The sequence below is a fragment of the Lucilia cuprina genome, chromosome 6, assembly GCF_022045245.1.
Source record: "Lucilia cuprina isolate Lc7/37 chromosome 6, ASM2204524v1, whole genome shotgun sequence".
NCBI classification, from domain to species: domain Eukaryota; kingdom Metazoa; phylum Arthropoda; class Insecta; order Diptera; family Calliphoridae; genus Lucilia; species Lucilia cuprina.
Window position 1 is genome coordinate 23,073,305 of NC_060954.1, and position 16,237 is coordinate 23,089,541.

The 16,237-nt window shown below is 34.8% G+C and overlaps 1 protein-coding gene across 1 annotated transcript in view; it reads left to right on the forward strand.

Moving 5' to 3' along the window:
• The window catches only part of LOC111687165 (muscarinic acetylcholine receptor DM1), a 158,256-nt gene that overhangs the window by 30,065 nt on the left and 111,954 nt on the right, over nt 1-16,237 (forward strand). The window lies entirely within an intron of this gene.

Here is a 16,237-nt window from a genome sequence, read left to right on the forward strand (position 1 = left end):
ATATTATAAGAGATAAGTAGTATGTCCAAGCATGTTTTTTCAAGATCCCGTCGAGCGCTTTCAGAAAATATAAAAATCTTTTATTATTTGGGTGAAAAACAAAAAAATGGCACGAGTTTAAAAATTTTACATGTCGTAGGTACCCTACTTTGAGCCGCCATCTTCATCTTCAAAACTTAAACTCGAATACTCCTTGGCTACGCTCACGCCAAATTTTATCTCGATCGGATCAGCCGTTTAGAAATGCCAGATTTATTTCCAAAAAATTTCCATTCTGCCCTACTGTGGACCCGTAGATTGGAGATTTAAACTTTCGAGTAGCAATCGAGTGGCTAGACTTTAAAGTTATGTATTAAAGTGGCCTGCATCTCCGATGTCATGCAGCAATACAAAGTAAAAGATACAGAACTATATTCTAAGTTTCTGACAAGTTCTGATCAATTTTGTTCAGATAATACCATAGTTTCCGTTGTTTTGTCAGTAACATAAAACCAAATACCACTGAAACCTAAGAAGTGAAACGTTGTCATTTTTTACATCAATAACGCTACGCTCATCTCACAGACGAGTTCTGTGTAACCCCAACTCATATGTAAGAATCTTACTCTAACTTCAAAACTATGACGCAAAAATTCGTGGCTTATAGCGCTTGAAAATATTTTTTATCACTTAGAGTTATATTTTATTATGTTTTTGCACACTTTACATACATTTAATAGCCCGAAAAAAAATATTTTTTTAAAAACGAAAAAAATATTCTTATTTCTTTGACATTTTTAATATAATGTTTATAGATGTTGCAAAATATTCAAAGAAATCTTTAAAAATATAAATTTAAACGTAATAATTTTTTCAGTATTTTAAATCCGATTTTTGAAACTATGTTGGCTCGAGAATTCTACTAATATATTCATAGAGTTAGGTACCGACTGACAGTAGACATAGGTACTTTTTGATAGCGTTTCACATCTTAGTGTTCAGTGCCAAATACTTAAGTCTTGTTTTATTTTTTTTAATTAAATTATTCATAAAATTTTATTAACTTGGGTATATAAGAATATACGCAAATAAATTTCAAAAAAAGAGTAATAATTTTCAATAAAATTTTGGGTTTTGAGTCCGTTTGTGAAAATATAAAAAAAGTTTTCACTTTTTATTGCCACCCACTATATATATTTGCATTAAATATAAATATAAATATAAAAAAATATATATATATATATATATAATATATAATATATATATATAATAATTAATATATATATATATATATATATATAATATATATATATATTTATATATATATATATATATATATATATAATATATATATATATATATATATATATATATATATATATATATATATATTATTATATATATATATATATATATATATATGTGTATGTACTTATGTTTATACATTTATTTATTCTTTTGCTCTTATTAAACACTTGCTTAATAACGGTTTACCTAATGTTCATCCACTGCTTTATAAGACATAGCAGATGATTATTAAGCGCTTTTTATGAGTTTTTCAAAGAGACGAAGAGCCGCCTTAAGGGCTCTCTGGTTTTTCCTCATTCACACGTACGTACGTCAAATTAATGTTTGATCTCATAGTGGATAGACGTGCTTTAAATCGCTCTCACGAGAAAATAACATTGTAAACATAAATTCTTAATTAAAATATAAAAAAGATAAGTACAGCGAATGGACGCTAATTAAATACATATTTATATATTTTTAATATTAAAAATACATTAAAATCAAATAAATTGTCGTTTTCGTTAATGCAATTATTAACAATAACAAATTGTAGCAAAACAAAAAGCATAAAAAACAAAAAAAAAAAACAAAAATAATAATAAAGCCTTAAATAAAGTGTAGTGTTTGTGTTATTGTGCATGAGATTCTCTAACCACCCAATAAGTGAAAGGATGCTCAGTAGCAATGGAAAAAATGCAAAAAATGAGCTCTCCATACAACAACAACAATAATTATGATCCAAAAAATCATAAAAATTATTAAAGAGAAGATCTCTTAACAAATGAGAGACCTTCTCTTTCAAGTGCGTCAAAACAAAACAATTGTGTAGATAATAGCGCAAAAGAAAAAATAAATAAACAAACAAGCAACACATTCAAAAACAAAAACAAACGAGAGATCTCCTCTCCCAAGTGCGCCAAAATAAGAAAATTGTGTGGAAGACAACGCAGAAGAAAAAATAGAAAAACAAATAACTGATACAATGGTTGATGAAAATAGTAATGCTAATGTGAACAATATAACAAATAGTATCAACAACAATATTAACACTATAAAAACCATTAATGATAAGGAAGATCACTCAAGCCCAATGTCAAAGAATACTGGTGCCATACCAAAAAACAAGCCAAATACATTGAGCTCGCATAAAACGGAAAAGATCCAAACTGGAATGGACCGTTATGTCACTTATACAAAACGTAAGTCCAGCCCTTGGACTTCAAAATTGGAACCAAATCCAAAACAGGCGAAAACAAATTCGGTAAGTCAAAAGCACCATCCATGCCTCTAAAAGACCACAAGCCACCTCCCCTCTATTTGCGCGAACCTACCACAAATCTATTGGTTAATAAGTTGTCCCAACTTGTAGGCAAAGAAAATTCCACGTAGTCTCCCTACGCAAAGGAAACATTCAGGAAACAAAAATACAGACTTATTCAGGAAAGTCTTTTAGAACAATAGTTGATAGTTTTGATTCTGAGAAAAGAAATTATTACACATATCAACTAAAAAGTGCAAAGGGTTTGGCAGTAGTTATCAAAGGTGTTAATAGTTCTGTACCAAATGATGACATTAAAAAGGCGCTAGAGACTGAGGGTTATAAAGTGAAGTCCATTCACAATATATTTAAGTCTTCCTAATACTTCTAATGCTCAATATAGAAGTATCACAAATAAAAACAATCAGAATAAATCGTATGCCCATACGACAATAGAGGGTTCCGTTACCCAAAGTAATGCAAAACAAACTTCTAGTGCCCAATATAGAAGTCTTACAAATAAAAATAATGAAAATCTGCAAACAAATAATGAAAATAATACCACGTTATTTTCATATACACATGCATTAAAAGAGGGTGTACCCGCAGCCGAAACAAATTCTCAAAGCTCTATTGAGAATTTAATTCAAACCATGAACAGTTTCATGGCAAATATGCAAAATATGTTTCAATAATTAATGCAGAATCAAAGCATGCTCATGCAGATCCTGCTAAATAAGAAATGAATTCTCTAAGAATTTGTTTTTAGAATGCTAACGGCCTTAGCCAACACAAGAATGAAGTTGAACAATTCCTGCTACTTTAGGAAATCGACGTACTACTCGTCTCTGAAAAAAACTTTACCCTAAAGAATTGTTTCAGAATTAACGGATACTATACTTAGGACACAAAACATCCAAGTGGCAGAGCCTGTGGTGGAACAGCCATATTAGTGAGAAAAAATATTAGACATTTCCCAATGCCAGAATACAAAAAGGACCATATCCAGGCCACCTCTATAAATATACCTGATAGCAGAGTTATCTTCAATATATTGTCCTTCTAGGTATAATATTAATCGAGAGCAGTTCCTCGATTACTTTAAAACTCTTGGACCAAGATTCATATCAGCTGATGATTATAATGCAAAACATACTTATTGGGGCTCTCGCCTCATTACTCCCAAAGGAAGACAATTGCTAGAAACAATATCGCATAACAGACTAGATGCCATATCTAGTGGCCAACCTACCTATTTGCCTACAGACCTCAATAAGATTCCCGATCTAATTGACTTTGCTGTAATCAAAAACATAAAATGAGAATTTATTTCAGTGATCCTTTCTTTAATTAAAGACTCAATGTTCCTAGGACATTTCGAATTTTTGTAGTATCCCAGTCACATTGGGATACTACAAAAATTCGAATGAATGAAGTATCCCAGTCACCTTGGGATACTACAAAAATTCGAAATGTCCTAGGAACATTGAGTCTTTAATTAAAGAAAAGAGAACACACAGGCGTCAATCCCGATCTCAAATGGGCAAAAAATACGTCATAAAAACTTTAAGCATTCGTCAATCACTTGTACTGAAAATGATACAGATTCTTCTATTAGTGCTAACATTATAAATAATGAGGTTCCACGTCCAATAAAATTCAGGTTCTTTACCGTGAAGACGACAATCAAAGGTCTAAAGGCAGGAAATTCACCTGGTATAGATACATTTACTACCACGATGATAAGTAACCTGCCCAATTCAGTACAGAGAATTAATTTGTTCATCTTTAACTCGATGCTACGTATTGGATATTTTCCTACCTCATGGAAAGTATCCGAAATTGTTATGATACCAAAACCGGGAAAAGATGTCACTCAAGTGACATCATACCGTCCCATTAGCCTGTTGTCTATATTATCAATACTTATTGAAAAGTTATTGCTTGAAAGCCTTATACTATACCTTAACGATAATTGCATTATTCCTGACCATCAGTTTGGTTTCAGAAGAAAGCACAGAACTATAGAACAGGAACATCGCACTACTCTTATTCGGAAGGCCTTCGAGAGCAAGCAATATTGCTCAGCATTATTCATAGATATTTCTCAAGCTTTAGATAAAGTCTGGCACGATGGACTAATACACAAAATTATCACATTACTACCTGCGAATGTTCACAAACTGCTTAAAAATTATATATATGAAAGATCTTTTCAAATCAGATCTAAAGAAGTGATCTCTTCACGTCGAAAAATATCTGCAGGAGTACCCCAGGGGAGTATTCTAGGTCCGTTCCTATATATATTTTATATACTGCAGATATGCCAACTGACTCACACATCTACATTTGCGGATGATACCGCTTTTGTAAGCATACATGATAACCCTTCAATAGCTTCTGAACATCTCCAGCTTCACATCGGCGAATTGGAAAAGTGGCTGGACAAATGGAAAATAAAGGTCAATTCAACAAAATGTACTCACGTTACATTTACTTTAAGGCGAGAAAATTGTCCTCCCGTACATATAAACAATATAAAAATTCCTGAACAAAGCCATGTGAGATATCTTGGTATCCACCTTGATCGCCGCTTAACATGGACTCACCACCTTGAAGCCAAGGTTACACAAATAAAATTAAAGTTAGCTCAAATGTACTGGCTAATTGGACCACGGTCAGCTCTAGACTTGGAATACAAAGTGCTTTTGTACAAAACAGTTATAAAACCGATATGGCTGTACGGCATTCAACTGTGGGGAACGTTGAAAAATTACAAAGAAAGCAGTCAGCACTGTTAAGGTCAATAACAGGTGCTCCGTGGTACATTCGCAATAGTAATATTCATAGGGATCTCAATGTCCCCATAATACGAGAGGAGATCAAATTCTCTTGTTTAACCAACTTGTCGAAACTAATGGATCACCCAAATCCCCTTGCCAGGGAGTTGCTGTCATTTGAGGGTCATAGACGACTGAGAAGAACGGAAACATTGGATTTTGCCAGATAATCAAATTATCGAGAAGTTTGGTTGAAATTGCATTGACAATAACAACGTTAGTTATAATTAAGGTTATGATTTTAATACTGATTTTAAAAAGTTAAATCATCGACACAAACTTTTTAATGTACTATGTTATTTCCTGACATTAGTCCATTTCCATCAATGTCCTGATAATATTTTCATTTAATTGACATTTAGAGAACTACATATGAGTGCAAAACACCATGGAGGATATTTTTATACAAATGACAATCCATTATTTTTTAAATTGTTTTTAAAATCTTACATTATTTAAGTAGTTAAATAGCAAATAAATGCATTTCCGATGGCAATGAGCAAAAATAGTAGTTTATGATTTAGTTTTTTTCTAACATGTATTCATAAAAAGTCCAAAATGTAACGCTTTTTTGTCATTTCATATAGAGAACACTGTAAAGTAGTACACTATACAATACTAGAAAATGTTACAAACTTTTCTTTCAGTGCAAAGAATGCAAAAACAAAAACTGAAGTAGTGTTAGTGAGACAAGAAAATTTTACGCTCTGCCGATGTCGGGTTTAAAGCATCGGAAAATATAAAACTTCGTTAAAATATAATTAATGAAAATAAAGTTATTTGTATATTTGTTGCTCTTAAAGATTGTTTTTTTAATTTAAACAAACTCTGAAGCCATAATTCTTTAAAACAATTTCATGTGGTTTTAATAAAATAAAAAATAACATTTTGTGCGTCTATACAAATATAAATTAATCGTGTTTAAATTATACAAAATAAATGTCGCAACCCGAATATATGTGCAGTGTGACTCTTGCAATAAGTGGTTCCATTTTGAGTGCGTTGGAGTAAATAGTGCCGTTCTTAATGTTAGCTGGAATTGCTTTTGTGGTAATGTCCAGCCCGTCGTAATTAAAAATAGCGCATCTACCGTCACTTCGCGAACCATGTCAACAATTAATGGCACTGCTGAGTTTACTGCAGGTTTACGAGCAGCCTCATCCCTTGCAAGCCAAATATCTACACCTCTCTCGTCTAGTGTGGGACGTAGCTGCAAAATCGCACAACAAGTGCGATATGTGCTTATGCAATGAAAGCCCTGACCTTCGGTATAAGTTGCGCTCCCTGCATTGTTCATTGTGAGAAACGCAGACTATTTTCGAAATCTCCGTGCTGTGAAAGCTATGCAATGTTACAACTAAATGGACGATTTTATAGATAGTGTAGACACCAAGGACAAAGCCATGGAGCTAGCGGTTCATGTTCGATTCATTCACTCGACTGGTGGGTTTCATATGAGAAACTGGGTTACCAACTCTGTGGAAGTACGGCTCAAATCTCGTTTAAAGCAATAAAAAACCTCGAAGAGACGTGTTCCAGCCCCAAGAGGTCCCAACCAAAGGAGAAGTTCTTCAAATCCTAATGTCTATCTTCAACGACGAATGAAGATCTTTTCCCGAAATGGTCCTCATGGTTGTCCAATTTTAGCAAGATATTGTCCATCATCATCCCTCGATGCTACTCTAAAAAATGTCCAACTACATACGTTTGTAGACGCCGTTGAAAATGCATATGCAGCGGTATGCTACTTCAGAATCCAGTATATCGATGACATTGATGTACAAATTGTAGCGACCAAAACAAAAGTCACACCACTAAAGCCAATATCCATTGCAAGGGTAGAACTTTAAGCGGCGTTAATTGGCTCCAGACAGACGTTAAAAGTTCGTAACGCAACGCGTCTTAACTTTAAAGAAAGTTTCTATTGGTCTGACTCGAAAACAGTTCTTAAATGGCTTTCAATGGATCCCAAAATCTTCAAGGCATTTGTTATCAACAGTGTTGAAGAAATATTAGATTTAATAATGTCACATAACAGAGTTGGATCAAACGGGTTCACAATTTACGTGGAATATTTCTTAAATTGGAAGCGACTTAACGGCCCTCTTTAGTTTCTTTTATATATTGAAAAATTAAAATATAAAGCTCAAGGCAGTAAACCAACAGATGGTATTCGTTTCGAATACATACAAAGATCTAAAAATATATTGTTTAAGTACGCTCAAGCCGTTGAATTTTTAAAAGAAATTTGGTGTCGACAACATAATAAAAAAATACATTCTGGAAGTCAGCACAAGTAACTAAATGAAAATGGAATTATGTGCGCTTGCGGTAGAGTTGAATCTCTAAAGTGTTACAACGCTATTTTTTTTATCAAATAGTCATAGCTAAATGTCAATGATGTAGGAACCAACCACCACCAATGGTCTCATTACGAAGTTATAGACTTTTTTGGGGCGTTATATGTTGCAGTAGGCAGGCGTAGAGAGAAAAGGTGGGGTGTTCTATTTATATGTTTGACAGTTCTAGCCATTCATACTGATGTCGCTCACAGTCTTGACAGAAGTTCGTGTATCATGTTTATTCAAAATTTCATTAGTCGCAGTTGCTCTTCAAAAGAAAGAATTCTTTGTAAAATAAACAAAACATCGACTTAAAACAAGTGTTTCATAGACATGGCGAAATAAAGTGGAGATTTAATACACTAGCAGCACCGCACACAGGCGGCGTATGGGAACGCTTAGTGTGTACGGTGAAAACCATTCTTTATGCCATGTGTCCCGTGTTTAATTTCAATGACGAGTCATTAAAAAGCGCATTTTGTGAAATTGAATTTATTATTAACTCTCGGCCTTTATCTTTTGTGGCAATGGATTCTGCTGAAGCCGATTCCTTAACACCTAATCATGTACTACTCTGATCTGCAGATGTATACAAACTGTTATGTGAAACAAATCTGCGACAACGGTGGCACCAAACCAAGAAATTTGCAAATTATTTTTGTAGAAGGTGGGTCCGTGAATATAGCCCTAACATAGTCCGTTGTAGCAAGTTGTTCGAAAAGGTGAAGCCACCATCGGTTGGTGACATAGTTATAATAGTAGATGACATGGCCCTATTGGGCCATGTAGCTTGAGGGAATGGCAAAGCTTCTATTGTTCGGTAACTCGACCTTTGAGACTGTTAGGTTAATAGTGTTTCTGGCAATTAGACATGATCGAGGCTTACCATTTCTTCTTTCATATAGAATATTGTATGTGGAAGCTGGGAACCCTTTGACTTTCGAGTCTGGGGCCCAGGTTTCTTGAAACAGGCCGATTTCGAGGTCTTCCTCAGCTAGGAGTACCTGTAAATTAACTTTTGGACATTTCGAGTGCTTCAGATTAATTTGCACTACCTTTAGTGCCATTGTAAGGATTGCCAGGATGAGGCACGTGTGGGTCAGTGCAATTAATAAACCATTCGTCCATGTAGATGTTGGGATCCTACGCTTCAGGCATTCCAACATTTTGTGTTTTCGGTGGTCATTTTTGGTAACCATATGCGTGCTCGAGGTTTCATCGGAATTTCCTTAGCGGGGATAAGCTTAAGGCTTAATGAGTCGCTTATCTTAATAATGCATTTGCTTAAAAAGTCCTTTTTAGAACTCGTCCATACATTTGATCACAGAGTCAGAACGAGGTGCTGTGTTGTCTACACTGGCTGAAGGTGTTCCATAATCAACTCAGTCAGTTTAGATCCCACAGCACTCCATTCTGTTACTGCAGGGTTCATGTTCCCATTTTGTCGTTCACCAGTGCCATCAGGCAGTGATCCTTCACCACTTAGTTGACTGCGGGTGCAGCAGGCACTGGAGTGATTTTGCTATTTGCAACCATCCGTTGAAGATATCTTCCTGACTCTTCCTTCTTACTCGCTTTTTTCTCAATTGGCCAAGCTTGGCTTCATATTGGGAAGGTGTTTTTGTCAAGCGTTTTGTGGTTAGAGAAGTTCTATGACACACACTACCTGCCTTACTGACCACGGTCTCTTGGCTAGAGGCCAGAAGGTCATATTCGGATATAGTACGTATGTCATACGAATGTTTATACATTTGTTTATTATTTTGCTCATATTGAACAATTGATTAATAACGGTTAACATACTGATGAGAGACATAGCAGATGATGAAAAAAGTACCAAGAAGTACCTTTTTATAGGTTTTCACATGATCCGGTCTCTTCATACTTAATGACATGTTTCTAGGTTCAATATTATAAAAATTTCATAAAGTACCTTTTGAAGAACGAAAAAGTACAAAAAAGTCCCATTTATAGGTTTTCACATGATCCGGGCTCTACATATTTAATTTCATATTTCAAGTTTCAATATTACAGACATTTTAAAAAGTATCTTTTATAAAACGAAAATGTACCAAAAAGTTCAATTTTATGTGTTCAGGCGTAATCCTAATCTACGACGTATAACTCATTCGGTTCATATTTTATGGATCTCTAAAGTAGGTCATCTCGGGTGTTTTTGTTCAAAATTAGAGATGTTGATGACTAAATATCTTTGGAACCAGTTATTCGATTTTAACAAATGATGTTTCGTTCAGCTTTTCGATCACTCGTTTTTGCCATTTCATTAAAATTCCTTGAAGTCCTGGCTCAAGAACCATATAGTGGAAAATGTCCATTTTCCTTGAATATCCTATAAAAGGATATTTTGTTTTTCTTAATTTTTTATGATAAATTGACACAATTATTTTTATTGCTATGTAAAAATTTTAGAATGGGATCTCAATGGGTATGGAAGTTATAGGAGTTTTTATTTAGCTACATTTAGAATTTTCATATTAAATGAGTGCTTTTTATACATTTTAACACATTTATATTCTAATAAATGGAAGTTTTAATGCCGAATAAAGTTAAAATTACCGCACACCGTCAAATTAATGTTATAAATATGATGGTGAATAATATCACAAATCATGTCATATTTGATTGAAATATTGGAGGTCATATGTCAAAATAATCACAAAATATTAAAAGGAGAATGTATGTTTCGATTTATAACTAAATCGAAAGTGATGAAAATTTGAAGTAGTCGAAATGTCTGTGAAATTACCCTATTATAGAAAGTTCAAAACCCTTTTGTGAAACGAAAAAGTACTAAAAAGGTCCCCTTTCATAGGTTCTTACCTAGTCATGGCCCTACATGCTAAATTTCATGTTTCTAGGTTCAATATTATATAAAATTCAAAAATCTTTTGTATAACGAAAAAGTACCAAAAAGTCCCCTTTTATAGGTTCTTACCTAGTCAAGACCCTACTTGCTAAATTTCATGTTTTTAGTTTCAATAACTTCTAAACGGTTAATCCGATTTTAATGAAGTGGAGGAGGTGTCAAATTTAAGTTTTGAATTTGGACCTCAAATTAGGACACCTCGGCTATGATAAATTTTTAAAACGATCCTCATTTGAGTTCCGATTTAAAAAAATTTCGTATATAGAATCTCCTCATCGTAGCAGTAAATTATCTCTTATAGTTTAGGAGATATTCGCATTTGAAAATTAAAATTTTAAAATTTTTACCGTCCTTACTTTAGTTTTTTGATAATAGCGGGTCAGAAAAATTCCCGATTTTCGTCATTTTTTTTATTCGCTTAACAACAAGTTTATATATCAGGCAGTGAAAGAATTATGTAAAAACTGTATATAATTTTTGAAAATTAAAAAATTCGTGGAATACTTTTTTAAAAAAAAAATTTAAAAAATGTTTTTTATTCAGTTATTGCGAAGATAAAAATTTTTCAAATTGCAATAAAAATTTTATTTATGATTACGTATTCAGAGCCACCTCAGCACTTCTACACAAGAAATTTCGATATTTTCCTTTATAAATATTGCGACATCATTTGCATAGCACATAGGTCTAAGTCCTTTCTCGGTTAGGGCCCTTAAAAGGCTATATATCGTGATAACCCAGAGTAAAGGTGACAAAATGCCACCCTGTCGTATACTGCGAATTACATTATTCCTGATCATCGTACATCTCGAAGCTTATCCATATGTTCCTTAGCATATGGTTCATCCAGTTACGGAGTACTCGGCCAACATAAAACTGCTCTAGGTATTGGATAAGAGTATTAGTGTGCACGTTATTGAAGGCTCCTTCGATGTCAATGCATTCTGCCAGTGTATACAGTTCGCTATCAATGAATGCACCTATACAGTGGACAACTTCGTTTAAAGCGGTTTCCTTTTAATCACGGTGATGTGATTGTTGGATAGTTGGTTTGGTCGTTGAATCTGTGCAAAAACACACTAAATACAAAAAATCATACCAGCTATAAAATAAATAAAAAGTCAAGGGGCTCGAACTGGTGTCTCCATCTCCCTACTAACGAACATTTTCCTCCTGGCTAGTGTTGATGCCAAGAGGTACATGTACTAGTACCTCTTGGCACTAGTACATGTAGCCACCATGGCCACCACCACAACAACAACTACAACAACGTCTACAGTAACACCCGCTAGTACCATGGCCACCACCACAACAACAACTACAACAACGTCTACAATAACACCCGCCGTTCAGCGGTGTATGTCTATGGCTCAAGAACGCTCAGGATTTCATCACGATTACATCTCCTGAATACAGTAGTATCACTGCCAGAAATGTGCAGTAGGAATATCGTGAGAGAAGAATTGTAAAGACAAATGCAGTTGTTACGTAGCGATATACAACAATAGATTTCGTAAGTCGTATCTGGAGCTTTATCCCAAGTGTCACCTCCACAGCCTGCCGAACCACAACGACCTGTTCTGCAACAAAATAACAATTTATGGACATTCATGACATCACAAGCAGCTTATTCCCAGCTGCCTTATCCACCAAACTACTAATTTGATGGTACCTCTAAAACTATGAGCGCCGAAGATTTTTTCCCGCGTAGATTGTTGAGGCAGGATCACAATTGTTATTTTGCAGATATTCTATGGAGCTTTCATTCCCTGTTGGAAGGCCAGGCATCAGATTGGTACTCGAACCTCCGAATTAAGGCCAATACAATCCTGGGAAGAGTTGGTGGAAGCGTTTCTTACACAGTTCAAACCGTATGAGAGTGAGTTCCAACTACAGAAACAAATAATGGATCGTCGCCAACTACCGATGGAAAGTTTCGAAAGTTTCTACAATGCGGTGTTAAAGTTAAGAAATCAGCAGCGAAATCCATATTCTGAGCGAGACTTGGTAGAAATTATGAAAAGTAACCTTAAACCGTTATTGTCACATTTCCTATTTTCCGTGAAAACTTCCAATTCAAACGATTTCTGTCAGCAGGCGAAACGAGCCGAAAATTTAATTATCTGTCAGATGCAGACATTTTATCCCAGCTCGCGTCGATGAACTCCAGTACGGAGAGAAAGAGCCCATACCAATTCTCGAAGTAGATGCCTTAGCCACTAGCAGCCGCTATGTATGCTGGAATTATAAGCAACCAGGACATAGCTTCACCCAATAGGCGCATATTTTTTTCTATGCGGTAGAGACGATGTATTCTCGCCTAAGTGCCCTAAATGTCGAGAAACCTGAAGGGGAGCGAGAACCAAACGGGGGAGACTCATTCAAACCAACCCTAATTCCGGATAAAACTCAGTCCAGACCTACCCGTTAGTGGAGTGTACGGGTCCACCAGTCCAAAAATTTCTGTTCTACGTTAAAACGACCGATGGCAGTCCACATAAAATTGTCGGAAGGGTAAAAACGGTAAAAAGTTATAGTCGGGCGAGGCCGACCATATAATACCCTACACCTGTATACGAATAAAATGTGATTTAGTTTTCATAATAAAGCATTTAAGTTGAATTGTATCTTGCCTCAGATATACTAAAGCCATTTATTGTTTAATAAAACTGTGGATATTTAAGTAAAATTTTGATGAGGGCTTTTTAGAGGGGCTAGGGTCAAATGAGACCCTATAATTATAAAGTTCATCAGGGTCATCAAGACTAGTATAGAACTTGGTTTTGTAGCTTTTTGCCGAGATAATACGTACATCGAACTGTTGCCGTTTACAGTCATCACTAACCACAGTAATCTCAAATGGCTTATGTCACATAAGGACCAAATGGCTTATGTCACATAAGGACCAAATGGCTTATGTCACATAAGGACCAAATGGCTTATGTCACATAAGGACCACCGAGCTGATCTGCCAGGTCTTTTCATTTTCTATCGAACATCGGCCTGGATGCAAAAATATAGTACCTGACACCTTATCGAGTTATGATATAGAGGAAATATCTGCGGAGATAAATAATTTAATAGAACGTTTACCAGATTTGAAGGTAGTTGACGATTTGGTCTACAAACGAGTTTTGCCTTACGATGGTATTCCAATAAACGAAGACTTCGCCTATTGGAAACTTTGGGTTCCACTTGAATTGACCCAAAACACCTCAAGCCGCACATGGAGGTATGGAAAAACATACGAAGGGTCAAAGAATATTTCTACAAGGCCAACAGAGAAAAAATCCATTTCGTTTTGACAATTTGTTTTAAATAATTTTTATTGAAATTAAAAATTTAACTAAAAGAAAGTTAAAACTAAAAAATATAAAAGCATAAAATAATTACTTGATATTGTCACACGCCACGGTCACCAAACTCCATACATCGAGGGAGCAGACGCTGTCAAGCACCACCACTCCTAATTTGTTTTTTCTGACACTTTATAAGTAAATTTTTATGCTTAATTAAAAGAAAATAAAAAATAAAAACAAAAAAAATGAAATATTTATAAAGGGTATAGGAAATCTTACGTGTCGTAGTTCCATACAACGTGTGAACTTTAACCACGCGTTTGCGACCGTAGGGTACAGCTCTGGCCTAGGAACCTTTTTGTCGCTGCGTTGATTAACCGATATTTCCCTTAAAACTTATATAGGTAGTTCTCCTATAAAAAAGAAAAAATAATATCTAAAAATAAATTAATAAAAAAGAAATTAAAGAAAAAGAAATTAAAGAATTTCGAATTTTATCTGTACCACCGAAACGTCGACGATCGGACACGTGACGAACAGACAGGAAAAAAACGTTTAACCACATTCTCATCTTGAAGAGACTTTCCAAACCCGAATTTTGGCCGCCAAGAAGTCTAGAGAAGAAAGCATGATAAGAATTTAAAATAGAACCGAAATTTCATAGCTAAAGACCAAACCTTACAAACTAAATTTTAAATTCTTAAATATCTAAAAGATAAACCTAAATCTAAACCTATAGCTAAACCTAAGTCTGAAATCTTAAATCTAAAATTTTGAATTAAAAATTTGAAACTAAATTTTAAACCTAAAAGTTAAAACTAAATCTAAAAATGTATAGCTAAAACTAAATTAAAGTTAAAACTAAAAATGTGAACTTAAAATTTTAATTAAAAACTAAAGCTAAAAGTGAAAAATTTATATTTTAAAGTAGACCAGATTTTGTTTGAAAATTGTAATCATAAACTACAATCAAAGTAGTCAAATTAAACTCGAAATACTTATTACATTAATTTTGTTAAAAAAAATTATTTTGGTTTATATAATTTTTTATTAATAAATCGAAACTTTATAATGTTTGAATGAAGATTTTGATTATGTTATCATTTAAAATGATTGGGTTAGGCTCAGTAAACCCGGCGGTAAGTAGGGAATAGTACATAGGGAGATGGAGACACCACTTCGAGCCCCTTGACTTTTTATTTATTTTATAGCTGGTATGAATTTTTGAGTTTAGTGTGTTGTGCTACAGATCGCTGGCAAGGTCCACCCTTATCGACGAGCTTCAACCCCAGCATACGCGAGCATGCCAGTGCAGCCGGCAATCTTTTTTGTTTATCTTTTGTTTCGCCAACGACCTAACCGATTATCAAACAATCACATCGCCATACATACACTACAATCGATAGGTGTTAGGTGTCACATAGCTAGCATTCCCTGGTTTGGGTATTAATATTACCCTTGCATCCTGCCATTTAATGGGGGTATATGAGAATTTCAAGCAAGCAGTAAATATATGAGACAGATGTACAGAAACCAGTCCCGTCTCTATCTGCAAAAGTACCGGGAAAATGCCATCCGGGTCTGCAGCTTAATAGGGAGTAAAGCTTCTGATTGGCCATTTAACCATGTCAGATGTAATAACTATTTCCGTATTAGCCTCCCCTTCCACCAATATCGGTTCATCTATGTTATTCGTTGACAGAAAAGTTTTCAGGAGTTTTGTTTGGCTTTTCGAACGATTTTCTTATATTCACCAAGTTTAATACGATAATCATCACAGTATACTGCGTCCTTTTTACGCCGTGTCCGGTTAAAAGTTAGCGAAGAGTCTTCCCAAGGTTCCCGGTTAGCTTTGGTTTCTCCTAAGTAGATCTCCACTCTCGCAGAGAGCAGCTGTCCTTGAACGATTCAATCAGACGTGTTAGTCTTCGAAATATCTGGTTTGGCGTTGTCAATCTTACTCTCAGGATTCGGACTAGAGTTTCCTTGAGTGAAGTGTGGCATGTCATCAACTGCGCATTAGAAGACGGGGAGCTCCTTTTCTTCTTAAGTTTATTTCAGTTGTCAACTCCTCGGAAGACCTGATCCTCATTGTCTCAGATCTTATGAGAGTGACCGATTTTTCCTTTGGAGGTCGTGGGATTAACTAACTATGATATCCTAAAGCGTCTTTTTCAATTTCCTTATCTGTGCTCTAGATAGCCTTTTCTTAGCAATAGGTAGTTTAGCTATGCTATCACTTACCTCTTTCACCATTTGCTCCAATTCATCCTTTTTAGGATTTGCTATAATGGTTCTGCAAAAAACTTTGCCAGTTTTTCAAGCTATGACTATTTTGTATA